Source organism: Danio rerio, chromosome 12 (assembly GCF_052040795.2).
Source record: "Danio rerio strain M-AB ecotype USA chromosome 12, GRCz13ab, whole genome shotgun sequence".
In the NCBI taxonomy this organism is placed as follows: Eukaryota; Metazoa; Chordata; class Actinopteri; order Cypriniformes; family Danionidae; genus Danio; species Danio rerio.
Window position 1 is genome coordinate 34623496 of NC_141032.1, and position 9679 is coordinate 34633174.

At 31.0% G+C, this 9679-nt stretch overlaps 1 protein-coding gene across 2 annotated transcripts in view; it reads left to right on the plus strand.

The window, feature by feature from the left end:
- Positions 1 to 9679, plus strand: part of ankfn1a (ankyrin repeat and fibronectin type III domain containing 1a) — a 196629-nt gene that overhangs the window by 94084 nt on the left and 92866 nt on the right.

Consider the following 9679-nt stretch of genomic DNA (forward strand, 5'->3'; position numbering starts at 1 on the left):
GTCTGGCACCACTAACCATGCCACGTTCAAAGTCACTTAAATCACCTTTCTTTCTTTTTCTGATGCTCGCTATGTATTGCTGCAGATCATCTTGACCATGTCTGCGCGCCTAAATATATTGAGTTAGAAATTTGCGTTAACGAGCAGTTGGACAGGTGTACCTAATAAAGTGGCCGGGGAGTGTGTATGCATATATTTAACAGTAAAATATTGAAAATATCCTGAAATAATACATTTCTAATTGATAATATAATTATTTTAAAATAATAAAGACCAATTCAAGCAATACGCTTTACTAACATTACATTAGAACCCTTGTTGTAGTGTTGCTAGCGTACTCTACTCTTTGAACAGTTGAAAATCTCCCATCCAGTGTATTTTTCACTCTCCAACTTGTCAGAGTGTGCATTTGGCTCCTTCTACTCTCTGCTTCCCACTTTTCCAGTTCACCACAGTATAGCTGTTTCAAGACTAATCAGCATCCTACATATGGTTTTCTCTTGCCTGAGGAATTGCTGCATGTTATCATAGATCAGACTGCCAGCAGACAATATTTTTAGTTTCTGAACAAAATGCTAATCGAAGCCAAGCCTCCAAGCCCGTACCCCCGATGAGATGCGTGTCTCAGTGCTGTTGTCGTGGCCTTTGTTTTGCCTGCCATGCAAATGCAACACTTGGCCTTGAGCTGCGGAGAGAAGCTGCGCACAAAAGCCTGCTGAGAAGAGAACGCTTGGTCTTTCATGCCGTCGTGACTTGCTATTCTGCCTTCTGATTGGCTGCATGCTCAACATCTCATAACCCCCCTCTGCAGGTTTCGTTTTGTCTTCTGTGAGTCAAGAAATATCTGGAAGCAGCTGTAATGCGAGACGACCGGATCAGGTTGAAGATGACATGAGTTTGGAAGTGGTTTTCTTACAGTACATCTACAGCTTCACCTGAAATTTCTTAAGTGAACTTTCTGCTTCAAGCGATAGGAACTTTTTTCATCTTGGTTTTTGTATTCTGTGTACATCGCTGGTTTTACAAGTTTTAACACCCTTCTGTTGTGCTTCTGGACATCCTACACCTGTGCTGGTGTTTTGTTACAAGGTGGCCTGGTTTATTTATTGTCTCTTTCCAGTATCACTTTCCACTTCCTTTTGACTTAAAAAAAGAAAATAAGCCCTTTTAATGGACTACATGCCACTACATGGTGACAGTTATTTGTCTCTTTAAAATATGTTTCTTTGTATATATTGAATGCAATTAAGTAATTGGTTGGTCTATGTTTGGGGCCAGTTATTTGTTTTTTCATGTTTTTATTTTTTAAAGAAAATTCATCAAGGCTGCAGTTATTAAATGTAAAATAATTGTTAAATATTTATTACAATTTTAAACTACTGCTTTCTTATTGTATGTAGTTTTTTATTATTATTGTTTTTATTACTATTACCATTAATAATAATAATAATAATAATAATAATAATAATAATAATAATTTTAAAATGCGGTATGAAAACACAATTTTTGTGTGTTTCATGTCAAATACGAATGTGAAAGCATGTTAACCATTAACAAGAGCTGTTTTACCATTAGGAAAATTGATTGAACAGCAGTCTTGGTTTATCTATTATTTCTCTCTAATGTAAAGCCTATACTGCATAACTGTTATGCATGAGAAAGTCTTACCTCTGATTTATATTTGATGATGTCTGTGGGTGTCACCATTCAAAATTACAGCGCAGCTTTTTGCTTATATTGTCTTAATACTCATTGTCATAAATTTAAATAAGGAAGCATGACAGTTGAGCAGAACTCAAAATAAACTCTCAAACTCTGACCAATGCGAGGAGAGTTTACTCACACATGACCTGTTTTAGCCCTTTTGATTCATTTAAGAAACTTTGCCGTGTGAAAGTGAACTGCACCAAGAACAAAGTACAGCAATGTACTAATTTTAATCCCTGTTTGGGAACAAAAGAATCGATCAACAGGCGTGAAAGCACCTTAATAGCTTTAAAAAAAAAAAAAAAAAAAAAAAAATATATATATATATATATATATATATATATATATATATATATACACAATATACATACATATATATATATATATATATATATATATATATATATATATGTATATATATATATGTACATATATATATATATATATATATATATATGTACATATATATATATATATATATATATATATATATATATATATATATATATATATATATGTATATATATATATATATATATATATATATATATATATGTACATATATATATATATATGTATATATATATATATATATATATATATATATATATATATATATATATATGTATATATATATATATATATATATATATATATATATATGCACATATATATATATATATATATATATATATATATATATATATATATATATATATATATATATATATATATATACATATATATATATATATATATATATATGTACATATATATATATATATATATATATATATATATATATATATATATATATATATATATATATATATAGTTGTTGCCCAAATTATTAGAAGTTTAGATTTTTTTAATATTCCCCAATTGTTGTTTGACGTAAAACAAATTTTTAAACATAAAAGTTTGATAAACAATTTCTTAATGTTTATTAATAATTTAAAAAAATGTTTATTAATAATTTAAAGTATCCTTGTCGTGCCATGATAGTACATACAGCAATATTCTCTTAGTTATTTTTCAAGATAAAAGTATTCAGCTTAAAGTGCCATTTAAAGGCTTAACTATAGATTGACTAGGGCTGTTTCTCAATTCCAAGAACGCGGAGAATGGACTCGGGAGACTGCAAAAACAGAGCAACACAAGGGCGCAAGATCAATGAAGAACGCACCTTTAAAAACAGCTAGGTTAATTAGGTTAGCTAGCAAGTCATTGGAGAACAGGGGTTTGTTTTGTAGCCAATCAAAGAAAGCTTAACGGGGCTGATAATACTGACCTGAAAACTTACATTTAAAAAGTTAAAAACTGCTTTTATTGCAGACAAAATAAAAGAAATAAGACTTTCTCCATCCGTCTTTCTCCATCCATATCCGTCTTTTGGATATGACATTAAACCGTGGTCCTGACTTTCTGTGGTCATTAAAAATCCCAGGGAGCTTTTCGTAAAGACTATGGGTGTTCATGGCCACCAAATCATCCCCATCTACCAAATTGTCCCTATCACTGTCTCTCCACTCCACCTATATCTGGTTTGTGGTGGGCACACTGGTGCCGTTGTCCTGTGGCTGCCATTGCATGATCCAAGTAGAGGCTGCACACTGGTGGTGGTATTGAAAGACCCCCATAATTGTGAAGCACTTTGGCTGTATGGCCATCCACAGTAAATGTGTTACATAAATACACACAGTATATTATAATAAAAAAATATTATAGGGAAAACTTTAAAAATGTCCTTGCTCTGTTAAACCTAACTTGCGTATATTTGAAAGAATAATTAACATTTCACAAGTCAAATCATTTTGCTTTTATGTGCATACTGTATACAGCTATGGAGCAAAATACGCCTTTTTAAACAGAGACACTAACTGCTGACACAGATTTCTCTCGCTTTTTAAATGAGGTGTTTTTTTTAAACATGAGAAATTGCATTCATAAAGCACATGTCACATAAAGGGATTCTTGTAGGCCACGAGAAGCAAAAGTATCAGTAAACATTCCGGAAATACTAATTATTTCATTTATTTACTCCTTATCAGAGATTGCCGTGGGCTGAGGCGAGCACAATGATGCTGTATTTCTATTTTACCCTTTCAAGGATTTCCACTGATAGGAAGTGATGACAGTGGCGTCTCGCTGTACCATTAGTGTCAGTTTTCATTAAGCTTGTGTCCCCTGAATGCTCGCATGCAAGATGATGAGTGCTTTGCTTTTAAGCTGCAGCTATGGAAACAGCTTTGTTCTACCCTCATGGAAAATATGCTTCTAAATTTTTTGCCGTTATATGTGAACGGTTTTGACGCAGCTCCTTTTAACCATAGGCTAACCCTGTATAACTCATGCCATATCTTTTATATGTATATATAAATATATATGCATGTATATACATATATGATGTTTTTGTATTTACTGACAGCATAATTCCATGCTTAATATCAACATTTTTCCTACATACCATAAAGCTTTAAATAAATTATTTGAGTAACTTCTGTCGTAAACAATTGGTAAAGTGTTTTAAAAACTGGGCACAGTGAGGTATCATTATTCTCTTCACAGATCATCCATCTATTAAACGGAAACTTATTAGAATTAAAAGACTTTCATCAAAACCATAAATAACAACCCCCTGCCAAAAAAGAAGTCTTTCTGCAGCAATATTACAGATGTGTTGAAAATTGCTGAACTGTCGTGAAAACAATGAGTAAATAATCGAGAGGAGAAAAAAGTTAACTTAAAAGATCCACATGCAAAAGATTCTTGTGATGCTAATGTACTGTAAAATACAAAGCTTAAATTAATTTTCATAATGCATAAATAATTACCTCTCGCTTTTCACTAAGATAAATTGCAGCATAACCCTATTATTTAAAATGATTTGTGTCAGTTGTTTTGAAAAAAAAGTTCCTCAAATTGGTAGTGCAACCTAATAATTTAAACTGCAGACACGTGCTGGAAATTGTGGATACAAAGAATTATTACACTTTAAAAATAAATAAATAATATATATATATATATATATATATATATATATATATATATATATATATATATATATATATATATATATATATATATATATATATATATATATTGTTTAGCCTTGTCTGAAATATAAGGATTTGTACAAAACATAACATTATGTTTTAATTTATTATATTGTTATAATACTATTCTCTGAAATACTTTAGTTGGATTGGCCAATTCCAAGGTATATTATGGATAAAGTACATCTCGGAGGTTGATATCACAGAATAAATCCTGACTGGCTTATCTGCAGCTGTTTTGTAAGACTGAAGGGCTTTATTCTGCAAAAATGTACTTTGTCTTGTTTATTACCCGTCTACTTGCCCAACATTTTTTTTTTTTTTTTTTTTACAAATTTGACACAAAACATTATTCTGATCCATGATATTTTATTAATTAATTCAATTCAAAGCTGAGAGAAATAAAAACAGCTCAATGGAGAATTCACTAACCTGCACATTATTCATTCACAAGATGGTGCTAAACAGTTAAAAATGCAAAGCTGACAGAAATAAAACTTAGCTTAATAGAGCATGTGCTAACCTACAGTATGCCTTATTCATTCGAGAACAGTGGGACGACAATGTGAATGTATAAATTTGAACAAATTCACTTCCGGTCAAGGTAATTTTGAAGTTCCCGGATGAGCCTGTATTTTTCAGAGGTTGTTATCTGAGAATAACATATTTTGGAATGTCACAACTGACCAATTAGAATCGGTTATTCCAGAGAGCCTTGTAATTATCCCAGATAACAACCACTGAATAACAATTTACATAATAACACAGTTTCTTGATCTTGACTATTAATGAGTATTCAGATACATATTAAAAGGCTCTTCTTGACAGTTTGGCACCATCTTCATTCATTTATTCATCCATTTTCTTTTGGGCTTAGTCTCATTAAAAATATGGTCGCCACAGCGGAATGCACCGCCAACTTATCCAGCATATGTTTTACGCAGCGGATGCCCTTCCAGCTGCAACCCAACTCTGGGAAATTGGCACCATCTTGTGTCTGAATAATACAAAAGATGATATAGACTGCATTCAGCTGTTTTTCTGTATGGATATTATTACTGCTCAGATAAATAATTTATGTATAATTGTCTTATTTACGAAGTTGTTTACATTCATCCTCTTCACGTCAGCTGCTGATACCTCTGTGGTGGTTTACTTTCCTAGAACCTTTGCACATTATCCATTACTTGTATCGTATTACGTTATGTTACATTGCATTTTTACATTACACATTCTATCAGGAATACTGTACATCCAGCTGGTGGTTATCGCAGAACAAACCAAGTGTGTTATTTTTTTTTTTTTTTTGCGATGATAGCTTGATCTGCGTGATCCTGCTTTTAACACACATGCAGCTACTTTCCTCATAAGTAAACAATACTTAATCTGTCAAAATATCTTATTATGCTAATGAATGCTAAGCTGTTAAAAAAAGTAAGTCCAAATACATTGTTATTAAGCTGCTTCATGCCAAATAAATAATAATGGGACATGGGATGTTCATTTGAGATTAAACAGATTGTAATTTTGCAATCTGTTACAATGTATAAAGCAAACACCCAGATTAAGATCAATTAAGAAGGCTAATAATCTAAATAATGATATAGTCATTCAGATTTCATTCAACTATTTATATATAAACTTCAATTAACTATATCAGATATGAAAAATGGAGGGCCATACATACATTGCTATACAAATATGAAAGTATAGTTAATATTTTTGAAGATATATGTAAATATTTATAATTCCAATGGTTGATATATATATATTGATATATAGTTCCAATGGTTGATGTAGATGTAAACAAGCATTTTTTAAAATCTCATTTAAGGATAATCCTAACATTAACTGTGATATATGGAATTTGCATAAATTTCTATAGATTTCTATATTGCATGAAACATTTATGAAAAATATTGATTAGGAGTTATATATATATATATATTTATTTATTTATTTATTTATTTATTTTTTTGTGTTATTATATGAACCTACATTTGTCTACTCTATTATTTGTTTAATTCCTAAATATGTAGGAATAGTAACTGAATGAACAATGTCTTAGATCACGTTTAATTTCAATTAATTTGTATTCCAAAAGTAAGAATAAAATATTAATAAGTTGATTTTTAAGCACTAGATCACATTATTGTTTTCAGCCTCATAAAGGGAACAGCCCAGTAAATCTGTAGCTGCACATCTCAAACAATTGAAGCTGTCTTTCATGTTGGCATATATTCATTGTCTTAATAAAGAACACAGCCTTAAATCTCTTAGCTGAATGCCGTTGTCAAGCTGCAGCCATTTCACATTCACCTTATTGCTTTCTTCACAGCCTCTCCTAATTTCTTAGAAGTTTTTGAATGAATTAACATAGGATGGCATTTATGTGGTTACTCTGTAGAGGTGGCTGGAAGTGTCACAGGAAAATATGTCCTGTCTTTCACTTAGCTGTCAGTCCATGTGCTCGTAATTCATCCCTCTTTTCTTTCTTTCCTCAAACTTGTCTTTATCTTCAGCTGGAACGCTTGGGTAACCTCAACCCGAGACCATTCGTCACCATCTACAACTATATGCCATTAGCGCTTCTGTGTTCAGTGACCATTTTGCATGCGAAACAAATGGCCTGTGCCATTCTCGAAGAAATTAATGCATTCACTAATATGCAAGTAGGTGGAGAGATAATAAGCCTTATTAGTATAATATTCCCTTTTCCCCGGAGGCCTGTTTCACACCATGTCACGACTGTAGACAGAGTAGAATTACAATGAATCGGTGCACGTCCTCCCACCAAAACACGTTGAACAGTTTGAAAGCTTACATTACTTGTAAAAACTTTGTTGGCAAAAACTTGTCAATTTTGACATTTTTCATGTTGAGTTTTTTTCAGTCCAATATAAATAAAACACTTAGTCTTTTGACAGTACTAAGCATGATTAATTACATCCAAAATAAAATCCTGTATTTACATAGTATATGTGTTATGTACATTTACTGTAAATACACACACATACATGTACATATTCAAGAAAATGTATGTATGTATGTATTTATATATATGTATGTATGTATGTATTTATATATATATATATATATATATATATATATATATATATATATATATATATATATATATATATAAAATTATTAGGGGTGTAACAATTCACAAAAATCACGGTTCAGTTTGATATGACAGTGGTGTCACGGTTCGGTATGTTTTCGATACAGCAAAAAAAGAAACAAGCCAGAAAATTTCTCTGATTTACATTTTTAATGTATTACAACTACAATATGATAAAATTATGATCTTGTTTTTTTTTTTCTTATACTTTAAACAGTGATAGAGCTATACGTCTGGGGTTTCTGCTTAGCAGCAAAAAACAAAAACAAATCCTTCTTTAAACCTAAACCCAAAAAGCTGCTTATAAAAGATAAATGTAATATTGTAGAAGTACAAATAAAAAGAAAAGAACAATTTAGTTTTTATATTGAACTCAGTTTCAATCAATTTTCAAGTCGTTTTTTATTTTCAGAAAGACGTGTGTTCACCTTTCTTCAGACAGCACAGATCTGCTTGATTTGACTGTCACCTGCCATTTTAGTGGATCTGAAAGCAGGAATTATCTGACTGAAATGGGCTTATGAAGGAATAATGTAGCGGGGCTCTATTACATTTAACATTTTCTTAAAACCAGAAATTTCCACTACCGATTAAGGTCTCTCATATCCACAGCTAAATTTACCGATCGCCTCTGTGATTTGTTTTGCCCTGTTCGAATCTGTAGGAACTTCCTGTCTGAATGCTGCGGGGATACTTGTGTAGTGTGCATGTTTTCAGTTTTTGTCTAATTCCATTTACTGATTTTGTTATGTCAGTTTAAATGAGTTGACATGATCAAATATTACCGCTAAAATATCTTACTGTCATAGCAGATACACATTGCATATTGATACACATAGAGTACACACATGTAAATACAGTACACAGTTTATGAGAATTTTGTATTTGGATGCAATTAATAGCGATTGATTGTTTGACGACACTAAATATAAAACAAAATACACCCCCCCCCCCCCCCACACCACCCTTCCGGTTGTAGGATTTTCTGGATTAAAAACATTTTATAATGCCTTTAATACTTTTTGCATTTAAAAAAAATAAAGCATTTTAGTAAACTTGTAATACATTTTATTGTTGTTTTGAATGTAATCAGTCAGTTGGGGAATTTGATGCTAACTATTAGTTTAGTTTTTTACTCTATTCATCTGCAGTGTTTTCCTTAATGGAAGTGTAATTTTCCATTGGCCGTTGGAGACTATAAAAATCAGCACATGCTTTTGTGCACTAGGGCACTAAACACACAGTTAAGCATTCCTGCTATTAAGTCAGTATTAATGGATTAAAAGCATTACATGCGGTGATTGAGCACTAGTTCTCAGTATTGCTTTAAAACCTAAGGGGTTTTGCAGATACAAGGAAACAAACAACATTTTCCATAATGTTCTGATTATTTATTTGTAGAAACATAAATAAAAAGTATAAATTAGGACATGTTCTGGATTCAATATATCTTAGTCATCAGGTTTTTTGTGTAATAGATGTTTAATGGCTCCAAACCATGTTTCCAAATCAGTTGTTTATAGATTTCCATAAAAAATATACTTCATTTAACTACTCTTCTTTTAATCAGTCTTCTCTTAGCTTTTGACTTTATTACATACTTTTATTTATTATTTTTAGAAAACAAAAATCTATGTGAAATCTGTCAATTTATGTAAATCTATAATGTTTTGTATGCTAAAAGTTTATTGATATATTAGATAATTAGAACAATAATTTGATAATACATTTATAATTACAATTATTTTATTGTGTGAAATGTTGTTATTCCCGCATGATATTTATATTACCT